This window comes from Notamacropus eugenii, chromosome 5 (assembly GCF_028372415.1).
Source record: "Notamacropus eugenii isolate mMacEug1 chromosome 5, mMacEug1.pri_v2, whole genome shotgun sequence".
Classification (NCBI taxonomy): Eukaryota; Metazoa; Chordata; class Mammalia; order Diprotodontia; family Macropodidae; genus Notamacropus; species Notamacropus eugenii.
The window spans coordinates 138,970,413-138,980,937 of NC_092876.1; the positions used below are offsets into that span (position 1 = coordinate 138,970,413).

Below are 10,525 nucleotides of genomic sequence, written 5' to 3' on the forward strand. Positions count from 1 at the left end.
TCCATGTAGGAATGTAAACAGTTCAACTTTATTAAGTCTTTTATGACTTCTCTTTGCTGTTTACCTTTTCATGCTTCTCTTCATTTTTGTGTTTGAAAGTCAAATTTTCTTTTCAGCTCTGGTCTTTTCATCAAGAATACTTGAAAGTCCTCTATTTCATTGAAAGATCATTTTTTCCCCTGAAGTATCATACTCAGTTTTGCTGGGTAGGTGATTCTTCGTTTTAGACCTAGTTTCTTTGACTTCTGGAATATCATATTCCATGCCCTTCTATCCCTTAATGTAGAAGCTGCTAGATCTTGTTTTATCCTGATTGTATTTCCACAATACTTGAATTGTTTCTTTCTAACTGCTTGCAATATTTTCTCCTTGACCTGGGAACTCTGGAATTTGGCCACAATGTTCCTAGGAGTTTCTCTTTTTGGATCTCTTTCAGGCGGTGATCTGTGGATTCCTTGAATACTTATTTTGCCCTCTGGTTCTAGAATCTCAGGGCAGTTTTCCTTGATAATTTCATGAAAGATGATGTCTAGACTCTTTTTTTGATCATGGCTTTCAGGTAGTCCCATAATTTTTAAATTGTCTCTCCTGGATCTATTTTGCAGGTCAGTTGTTTTTCCAATGAGATATTTCACATTATCTTCCATTTTTTCATTCTTTTGGTTTTATTTTGTGATTTCTTGGTTTCTCATCAAGTCATTAGCCTCCATTTGTTCCATTCTAATTTTGAAAGAACTATTTTCTTCAGTGAGCTTTTGGACCTCCTTTTCCATTTGGCTAATTCTGCTTTTGAAATCATTCTTCTCCTCATTGGCTTTTTGAACCTCTTTTGCCTATTGGGTTAGCCTGTTTTTCAAGGTGTTATTTTCTTCAGCATTTTTTGGGTCTCTTCTAGCAAGGTGTTGACCTGCTTTTCATGCTTTTCTTGCATCTCTCTCATTTCTCTTCCCAGTTTTTCCTTCACCTCTGTAACTTGATTTTCAAAATCCTTTTTGAGCTCTTCCATGGCCTCAGCCCATTGAATATTTATTTTGGATGTTTGGGATACAGAAGCCTTGACTTCTGTGTCTTTCCCTGATGGTAAGCCTTGTTCTTCCTCATCTGAAAGGAAGGGAGGAGATGTCTGTTCACCAAGAAAGTAACCTTCTGTGGTCTTATTTTTTCCCCCTTTTCTGGGCATTTTACCAGCCAGTGACTTGACTTCTGAGTGTCCTCTCCACATCCATCTTGCCTCCAGATCCACCCAGCCAGAGCTTGGGGTCTGGGATTCAAATGCTGCTTCCCAGCTTCAGGGTTTTTGGCGGGGGCAGGGCTGCTATTCAGTGTGAGATTAAGTTCAGGTGCTCAGGTAGGGGCAGGGCCGGCCTCACAGGGCCCAGTTCCCTCAGGGGGTTTATGCAGAGACCTTCAACAATGGATCTGAACTCCTGCCTGCTTTGGGAGCCCCTGTCTGCTACCACTCCACTGCTGCCTCCCAAGAGGGCCTGAGTTATGGAGACACCCTGGTCCCTTCTCGGAGAGCTGAAAAGATCATCTCACTGACCTTTAGCACCTGTGGGTGGAGGGACTTGCTTGGCTGCTGGAGATTCTGTCCCTGAAGCCCGCTTGGATCTGCTCCTCTTGGTGCCATGTGGCCAAGGCAGGGCTGGGCTCGGCTCCGGGTACAGTGCATGAAGGACCTTTCCGGTCAGTTTTTCAGGTCTCTCTGGAACTGAAATCTCCTCTGCTCCATTGTTCTGTGGCTTTTGCTGCTCCAGATTTTGTTGGGAGTTCTTCTTTACAGGTATTTTATGGGCTGTGGGTTTGGAGCTAGCATATGTGTATCTTTCTACTCTGCCATCTTGGCTCCTCCCTAAATTTCTCTATCTTCAACAGCCCATTAATAAGAGAGAAGGAGGCAGATGCTGAAAGTAATCCGGAGTTGAGGTTTGCCAAAGCTTAAATGGCAATAGAACAAGAGGGTAAGAGATTGGAGATTAGAAGATTCTGTAGATTTTAACTGGTTTCTCATGGGGACAAGACAAGGAAGGGAGAAGAAGATGGCCAGTGTAGAATGATGGAAAGATTGGAGATCTCAATGAGTAGAAGAGCAGAGTTCTGTAAAGGTAGCAAGGCACTGGAAAAAATGGAATGATAAAAGATTACAACTAGATAAAGGAATTTTGGAGTTAATGAACAGAGCAGCAGAACATTTATGGGTGACAGTAAGATCCAAGGCATGACCATCCTTACATATAGCTGAGGTAGAGTGGGGTAGGTTAGATCATGGTGAGCAGACTGAGAAACTGGGAGGTGGGTCTTTGTATTCCTACTGCCCAGGACCGTCTTTTTTGGTTTGTACTATGATTCATTGTGATAGGGAATTTCTGATGAGGAAACTCCTTCTATCAAGGAGATAAGTAACTATTTTTGAAACTATAATCTTAGATAATTACCTGGCAGATCTCAGAGGTTAAAGGAGTTGTCCAAGGTTAGACAGCCAGTGTGTGTCAGACCATCTTTGACTTTGAGAGTGATTTCTATCCACTGCATTGTGGTATCTGTAATAGAGTAGGGGAAGGGGGAGAAATAAGTGTGTTGTGTGTGTATGTGTATATACACACACATATATATGTGTGTGTGTATGTACATATGCATACATATATGTTTGAATATATATACATACAAATATGTATATATGAATATTGTGCTAAGTGCCTTGCAAAATGAGCCTCACAACAACCCTGGGAGGTAGATACTATTATTATCCTCTATTTTACAGTTGAGGAAACTGAGAAAGGCACAGGTTAAATGATTTGTCCAGGGTCACACCACTAACAAATGCCTGAGTCTGCATTGGAACTCTGGGCTTCCTGACTCTAAGTCCAGTGCTTTATCCACTGTACCAACTAGTTGCCTCTAGTAGTTAATAAATTAATAAATTAAGTAACTTAATAAATTAATGAATGGATGACAGAGAGAGACATTCTCTATTTGTATTATATTTTTCAGTCAGTTATTTTCTGAACTAGATTATAAATTCTTTAGGAATTTCGTAAATCTTTCAGTCTCACAGCATCTAGCAACATTCTGAATACATAGTCGGTTCTCTAGGAATCCTTGTTGATTGACTTATTGAACATTACATTTCTATCCCAAGACATACAATATGGCCCTCAGCTACTGATCCAGGAACAGTATTGAGAACCAAGGACTGGAGTCCACTGGGTGAGGCAAGTGTATTACTTTAATAGAAATTGAGTACTCACAGTATGTCATTCAGACAATGTATCCAGACCCCATTACTGAGAGGCAAACAGTCCATACCTCACACCTTGCCATTTAGGAAGGGCATAGAAGAGGTTTTATCTACAGCCATAGAAAAACTGAGTTAGCTTTGGTGAAAAAGAAGAGTATGATTAACTTTGAATGCCCATGGATTTATTTTGTTCCTCCCCACCAAGTAGAGAATCCCTTCCTTCTCTGTGTAGACTTGGGAATAGCAATGAGGGATGACCTTAGACTGTTCATTCATGAAACCAGCTTTCTCTAAGGCAGCCTCAATTCTCTCCTGAGTAAATAGGAGACTAGAGAACTCACCAATCATGTAGTAGTCATATTTAAGGGCATCAAGAAACACCAAGGATCTTCCAGATTTCAATGGGCTGCTGAGGTTCTTCAGGGTCTGCTGGCAGGTGGAAAGGTCTTTACAAGCAACATTCAGGCAAAATGTGGTGAGTAGGCCATTAGCCTGGGGACAGAGAGACAGGGCCCAAAGGCTGGTTTTGGTCCCATCACATTTCAGGACATACTTGACCTTCTGTTTCAACCTCTCCTCCTCCACCACCCCTTCTCTCTGAAATATACAAAATGACAAATTGAACAAGGAGAGGAGACAGACCTTGTTGCCTTGATCACCTAGATGTCTTTCTTTGTCTCTAGAAGTGGCACTTTGCAATGAAGTTCCAAGTCTACCAGAAAACCTCACACACTGTGGTCGTTGCTATGCACAAAAGTCTCCTGATTCTGCTCCTTTCACTCAGCATCAGATCATAAAAGTCTTTCTAGACCTCTCTAAAGTCTTCCTATTCATCATTTCTTATAGCACAATATACATTACATATATATTACATTCATATACCATTATTCATTCAGCCATTCCCCAATTGATGGACATCCCCTTGATTTCCAGTTTTTGGCAACCACAAAGAGTGCTGCTATAAATACTTTTGTACATGTGGGACCTTTTCTCATTTTTATGATCTCTTTGGGATACAGTCCTAGAAACAATATTGTTGGGTCAAAGGGTATGTGCATTTTTGTAGCCCTTTGGGCATAGTTCCAAATGCTCTCCAGAATGGTTGGATCAGCTCACAGCTCCATCAACAATGAATTAGTGTTCCAAATCTCCCATATCCTCTCCAACATTTATTATCTTCCTTTTCTGTCATGCTAGCCAATCTGATAGGTGTGATGTGGTATTTCAGAGTTGTTTTGATTTGTATCTCTCTAATCAAAAGTGATTTAGAGCATTTTTTCATATGAGTATAGATAGCTTTAATTTCTTCCTCTGAAAACTGCCTGTTCATATCCTTTGACCATTTATCAATTGGAGAATGACTTGTATTCTTGAACATTTGACTCAGTTTTCTATATATGTTAGAAATGAGGCCTGTATCACAGACACCAGTTGAAAAAATTCTTTCCCAGTTTTCTGCATCCCTCTGAATCTTGGATGCATTGGGTTTGGTTGTGAAAAATTTTTTCAGTTTAATTTAATCAAAATTATCCATCTTGCACTTCATAATGCTTTTTATTTCTTCTTTAGTCAGAAATTCTTCCCTTCTCCACAAATCTGATAAATACATTATTCCTTGCTCCACCAATTTGTCCATAGTATCAACCTTTATACCTAGATCATGTACCCATTTAGACTTTATTCTTGTATATGGTGTCAGTCATTGGTCTATACCTAGTTTCCACCATACTTTTATCCAGTTTTCCCAGTAATGTTTTTGAGTTCTTATCCCAGAAGCTGGGGTTCTTGGGTTTATCAAGCAGTAGATTGCTATATTCATTGCCTACTGTGTCTTGAGTACCTAGCATATTCCACCTATCTACCCTTTTGTTTCTTAGCCAGTACCAAGTGGTTTTGAAAAGTTATGCTGAGCTTTGCTGGGTAATTAATCCTTGATTCTAGTCCCAGCTCCTTTGCCTTACAGAATATTGTATTCCAATTCCTTTGATCTTTTAATGTAGAAGCTGCAAGGTCTTGAGTGATCCTGACTGTAGCTCCTCAATATTTGATTTGTTTCTTTCTGGCTGCCTGTAGTATTTTCTCCTTCACTTGATAGTTCTGGAATTTGGCAACAATATTTTTGGCTGTTTTTAGTTTGGAATCCCTTTCAGAAGATGAACGGTGGATTCTTTCCATGACTATTTTGACCTCTGGATTTAGCCCTTCTGGGCAGTTTTCCTTGATGATTTCTTGGAAGATATTGTCCAGACTCTTTTTTTTCATCATGGTTTTCTGGTAGGCCAATAATTCTTAAATTTTATCTCTTGGATCTATTTTCCAGCTCAGTTGTTTTTCCAATTAGATATTTTACATTTTCTTCTATCTTTTCATTCTATGGATTTTGTTTGACTGATTCTTGATGTCTCATAGAGTCATTAGCTTCTACTTGTCCAATTCTAATTTTCATCAAATTGTTTTCTTCAGTTAATTTTTGCATTTCCTTTTCCATCTGTCCAATTATTCCTTTTAAGGAATTATTTTCTCCAATTAGTTTTTGTACTTCTTTTCCCATGTGTCCAGTTTTCCCAGTTATGTTTTGTGCTTCCTTTTCCATTTGTTCCATTTTCGTTTTTAAAGAGCTGTTCTCTTCAGTGAATTCTTTTTTCATACTTTAAAAATAATTGGCCATTTTTTCTTCTATTTCCTTCTTCAACTGTTCCAGGAGTGCTCTTTGTGCATGTGAGCAGTTCATAGTCCTTTCTGAAGTTTCAGATGGGAGTACAGTCTGACCTCTTTGGTATTCATGTTTTAGTCCTTCTCTCCATAGAAAAATTCTATGGTCTTTTCCTTCCTCCTTTGCTTCTTGCTCATGATGGTGAGGCGTTGTGTGCTGTGGCCTCTGGTTCTTTCAGCTAGACTCTGAAGAACCTGGTGCTCAGGTGTCTGGTGTGAGAAAGCAAAGACAGGTTAATTCTATCTGCATTTCCCCAAATTGGCCCGGAGCTAGCCATGTTAAGTGTGGGGGCAGAGTGTTCTGGTCATGGGAGATCTCCTCAGCTGAGCTAGAGCAAAAGAGAGCTCAGGGCTTGGTGATCCCAGCTGCTGTAGTGTCTTCCCATTTCCCCTGGAGTGTTTAGGTACACCTGGGTCCTAGTGTGAGGCTCCACCCCCCTGGAGCTCCAGCTGTCTAAGACAATTGGGTCCTCTGCCACACTAAGAGGAATCCCCCTTAGCTATTTTCCTAGCTATGAGACTGTTTACTCCTTCTGCTGATCTCACTGATTTAGAATTTTTCTGGGGAAATATTTTATGGCTCTTTCAAAGACAACAAGGGGAGGGGGAGAGAGCATTTGCCAATCACTCCACCATTTTGGCTCTCAGAAGTTTGAATAGGTGACTTACAGACATTTATCTGCGGACTTAAAGTCTTGGGTGCAGATACCTGGGCCTCCTTCTATGGCTCTCACTAGCTCAGCTTTGCTGGACTCTCACCCTGAGCTGCTATCCTGCTGGGCTGCCACTTCCTCAGTTCACTCTGGGGCTTTCCTGCTTGGCCCTGCCACAGCCAACCAGGACACACTGTGTGCTATGTCCTGTATGCTCCTCCACTCTTGTGAAACAGTTTCTTCCCATTGATCTTCCAGTCTGCCCTGGGCTGTGAAACTGCCACAGTCTGTCTCCTATTGGATTCTGCACCTCCAAAATTTGGTCAGATTCTCTTTTTAGAGGTATCTGAAGGAGTTTGTCTAAGAGCTTAGGTCAGTAGTTGCTCTCACTCCACCATCTTGGCTCTGCCCCCATCTTTGTTATATTTTAATAGATCAATTGGAATAGGTCACAAGGGTTTTTCAGTTACCTTAAGTTTCTTCAAACTCACAATAGAAAAATATAATTTAAAAAAGATGAAAACATTTTCCACTACAGGAATGTTTAAAGTTATTAATATTTTCAAAATATGTAAATTGAGAATTGCTGGAATTGTATGTTTATTGTCTGTGCAATTTAACCCAAAAGTTTCACATATGTGTAAATTAAGTACACTAAAATACATCTATGGATAAAAGCTCCTTGTCTTTATATATTTCTTTTTTAAATCTAAATTTTTTTCATTTTCACTTCTGAATTCACTCCTTCCTCCACCCTTTGAGAAAGCAAGAAATATTATATCTATTATACATATGAAGTCACATAAAACATATTTCCACATTAGCCACACTGAAAACATTTTTAAATATCAAGAAAAATAAAAAGAAAGAAATATGCTTTGATTTGCCCTCAGAGTTCATCAGTTCTCTCTCTGGAGGTAGATAGAATTTTTCATCATGAGTCTTTTTGAATTGTTGTGAATTATTGTATTGATGAGAATAGCTAAGTCTTTCATAATTGATCATTGCTACAATATTGCTGTTACTGTGTACAATGCTCTCCTGGTTCTGTTCACTTCTTTTTGCATCAGTTCATTTAAACCTTCCCAGGTTTTTATTTTGTCTTTCTTTTTGTTTTAATTTTTAATATTTTATTTTCACTAAATTACATGTAAAAACAATTTAAAACCTTTTTTAAAAAAAGTTTTGAGTTCCAAATTCTATCCCTTCTTCCCTTCCCTCACCCCTTCCTAAGACAGCAAGCAATATGATATAGATTATGTGTGTGCAATTATGTAAAACATTCCCATATTAGTCATTTTGTGCAAGAAGAATTGAGAAAGGAAGGAAGGAAGGAGAAAGGAAGGAAGGAAAAAAGGAAGGAAAGATGGAAGGAAGGAAGGAAAATAGTATGCTTCAGTCTGTATTCAGACAATATCAGTTCTCTCTCTGGAAGTGGATAGAATTTTTCACTCTGAGTCCTTTGGGATTGTCTTGGATCATTGTATTACTAAGAATAGCTAAGTCATTTATAGTTGATCATCATATAATGTTGCTGTTACTATGTACAATGTTCTCCTTGCTTCACTTTGCATCAGTTTACATAAGTCTTTCCAGGTTTTTCTGAAATCATCCTGCTTATTATTTCTTATAGCACAATAATATTCCATTACAATCATATGGCACAGCTTGTTCAGCCATTCCCCAATTGATAGGCATCCCCTCAGTTTCTAAGTCTTTGCCACCACAGAAAAAGCTACTGTAAATGGTTTTGTATACATAGGTCTCTTTATATATTTCTTTCCATGTTAGCATGGGCAGTAAGGACACTATCCACCCTTCTGCTGGGGCATTCAGCATCAGTCATATTCTAGTTGTATGCTCAGGTGGCTAGCAGTGGCATCAAGCCCTAGAGGAAATGAGAAATGGGAAAAGATATTCTGAGTTTGGGTTGGAATTCTTCAATAGAACTGGCCTGGGTTCTTCTATCTCCTGTCCCCTTCCCCCTCCCACACCAAGCAGTTTTCCCCAGCTCTGCACTCAGGCATATTCCATATCCTGAAAGGATTTAATACCTCTTTCTCTCTGGTCGTATACTTGTCTCTCTGAATTAAATTAACCAGTCTCCTTTTTCTTTCATTTTTTCTCTCTGTCTCTCTCTCTGTGGCCCTGTTTCTGGGCCTCTGGTTCTCTATCTTTTTCTGAATCTCCCCCTATGTCTCCACGGGTATCTCTGATATCTCCATCTCCGTTCCTTTGTCTCTGTCTCTATCTCTTCCTGTCTGTGTCTCTGTCTCTTTTTCTATCTCTGTCTCTGACTCTCTTTCTGGATTTTTTGGCCATTATATTTGACTCCAAAAGATAATTTTTGCTTTGGGCAGAAATGCGGACTTCTAGAAAACCCAGATATCTGGTAAGCAGGCAGAGAAAAAATTACCTGTTCTCTTAGCTCACACACATATTTCCCAACAGGAGACCAGTTAAAAGCTCCAGCCTCTTTAAGCACCAGTTGAGGTCCTCTCGGTTCTGATCAGTGTAGTCAGTGACTACAATCTCTCACAAGACCCACAGGCAGAGAGAAGCTGGTGAATGGTGAGGCCAGTGCCAATGTCAATCAAGAGTGACTGATGAGTAAAAATATAAAAAATTCAACATTCTCCAATTAGTTTTCAAGAACAACTGATTGAAATCAGGAAAGATGAAACTTTATCATCTGAATTTTAAAAATTCTTCACATAACCGGGGGATGGAAATGGAAAATGAATATCATTATTGAATAATCATAGCTAAGTAAAGCTTAGCTCAAGAAGCATTTATGTGCCAAGCACTGTGTTGTGGGCTAGGAACACAAACACAAATGAAAAGATAGACCCTGACCTCAAAGAGCTTATATTCTAATGGGGAGGGGAGAGAATACATAAAAGGAAACTGAAAAGTGGAGAGAAGAGATAAGTCTAGAGAATCAGGACTGAGCTGGGAAAAGAGATAAGTGAGCAAGACTGGCCAGGGCACTTTGTCAAAGCAGGTGTTCTGGAAGGAACTCACCTATCTAAGTGGCATCATGGACTTCTTCCATTTAGATCTACCTCTCATTATGAAGAATTTTTTTCAGCTATGACATTCTAAATAGCACCATAAATAAACATATGACAAACTAAATATTGACATAAATTGAACCAAGAGTCAGACCTTTGAATTACTATGCCACAAAATATTAAACTAAGATTCTGAGAACATAATCCTTGACTCAAAGGGCCAATTATATGGGACTCTGGCATCAGTGGTGGAGAATGAGTAATCAATGCCCTCAGTCTGTATGAGGGGTGGGCCTGAGTTGGTGAAAGTAGGAAAGAATAAAGATCCTGAGTTCTTCTGGCTTCCAACTTTGACAGAGAAATTGCTCAATTCCAATCTCTCTTCAAATGCAAAAAGGGAGAAGGACTCTGGGAAGAAGCTGACATTAGAGGAGTCAGCAATCTCTACTGTGTCCCCAACTTGCTACACTGAAATTTTGGAGAATTTCTCCTGTGTGAGATTCTCTCTCTCTCTCTCTCTCTCTCTCTCTCTCTCTCTCTCTCTCTCTCTCTCTCTCTCTCTCCTTCTTGTCTTCCTTTGTGTCTTTTCTGGTATATATTCTCCTTTGCATACTTTCTCTGACTTCCATTTTGCTACTGACTTGGACAAGCTGGTTTACTTGCTATTTGCATTCACTGAAGAGAGTCAGACCTTGGGGAACCCATCCCCATTAAGGAATAGCACTCTGGAGTTTAGCTCCAATCTAGAAATTGCATCCCCCAGACTCATAATATTTAAAAGAGCAGACAGATATAATTCTCTCCTCCCCTCTCTGAGAAGAGTAAAGTAGTCAGACTCTGACTTCAACATCCTACTTCCCCTTCCTAGCAGAAATCAAAGTAGCCCTGAAAAAGGGTGGGAGAGGACA

At 39.6% G+C, this 10,525-nt stretch overlaps 1 pseudogene; it reads right to left on the reverse strand.

Annotated features, from left to right (window-relative positions):
• Positions 1 to 3,370: 3,370 nt before the first annotated feature.
• LOC140507697 (nicotinamide N-methyltransferase-like) lies at positions 3,371 to 10,246 on the reverse strand (annotated as a pseudogene).
• Between the last annotated feature and the right edge of the window lie 279 nt (positions 10,247 to 10,525).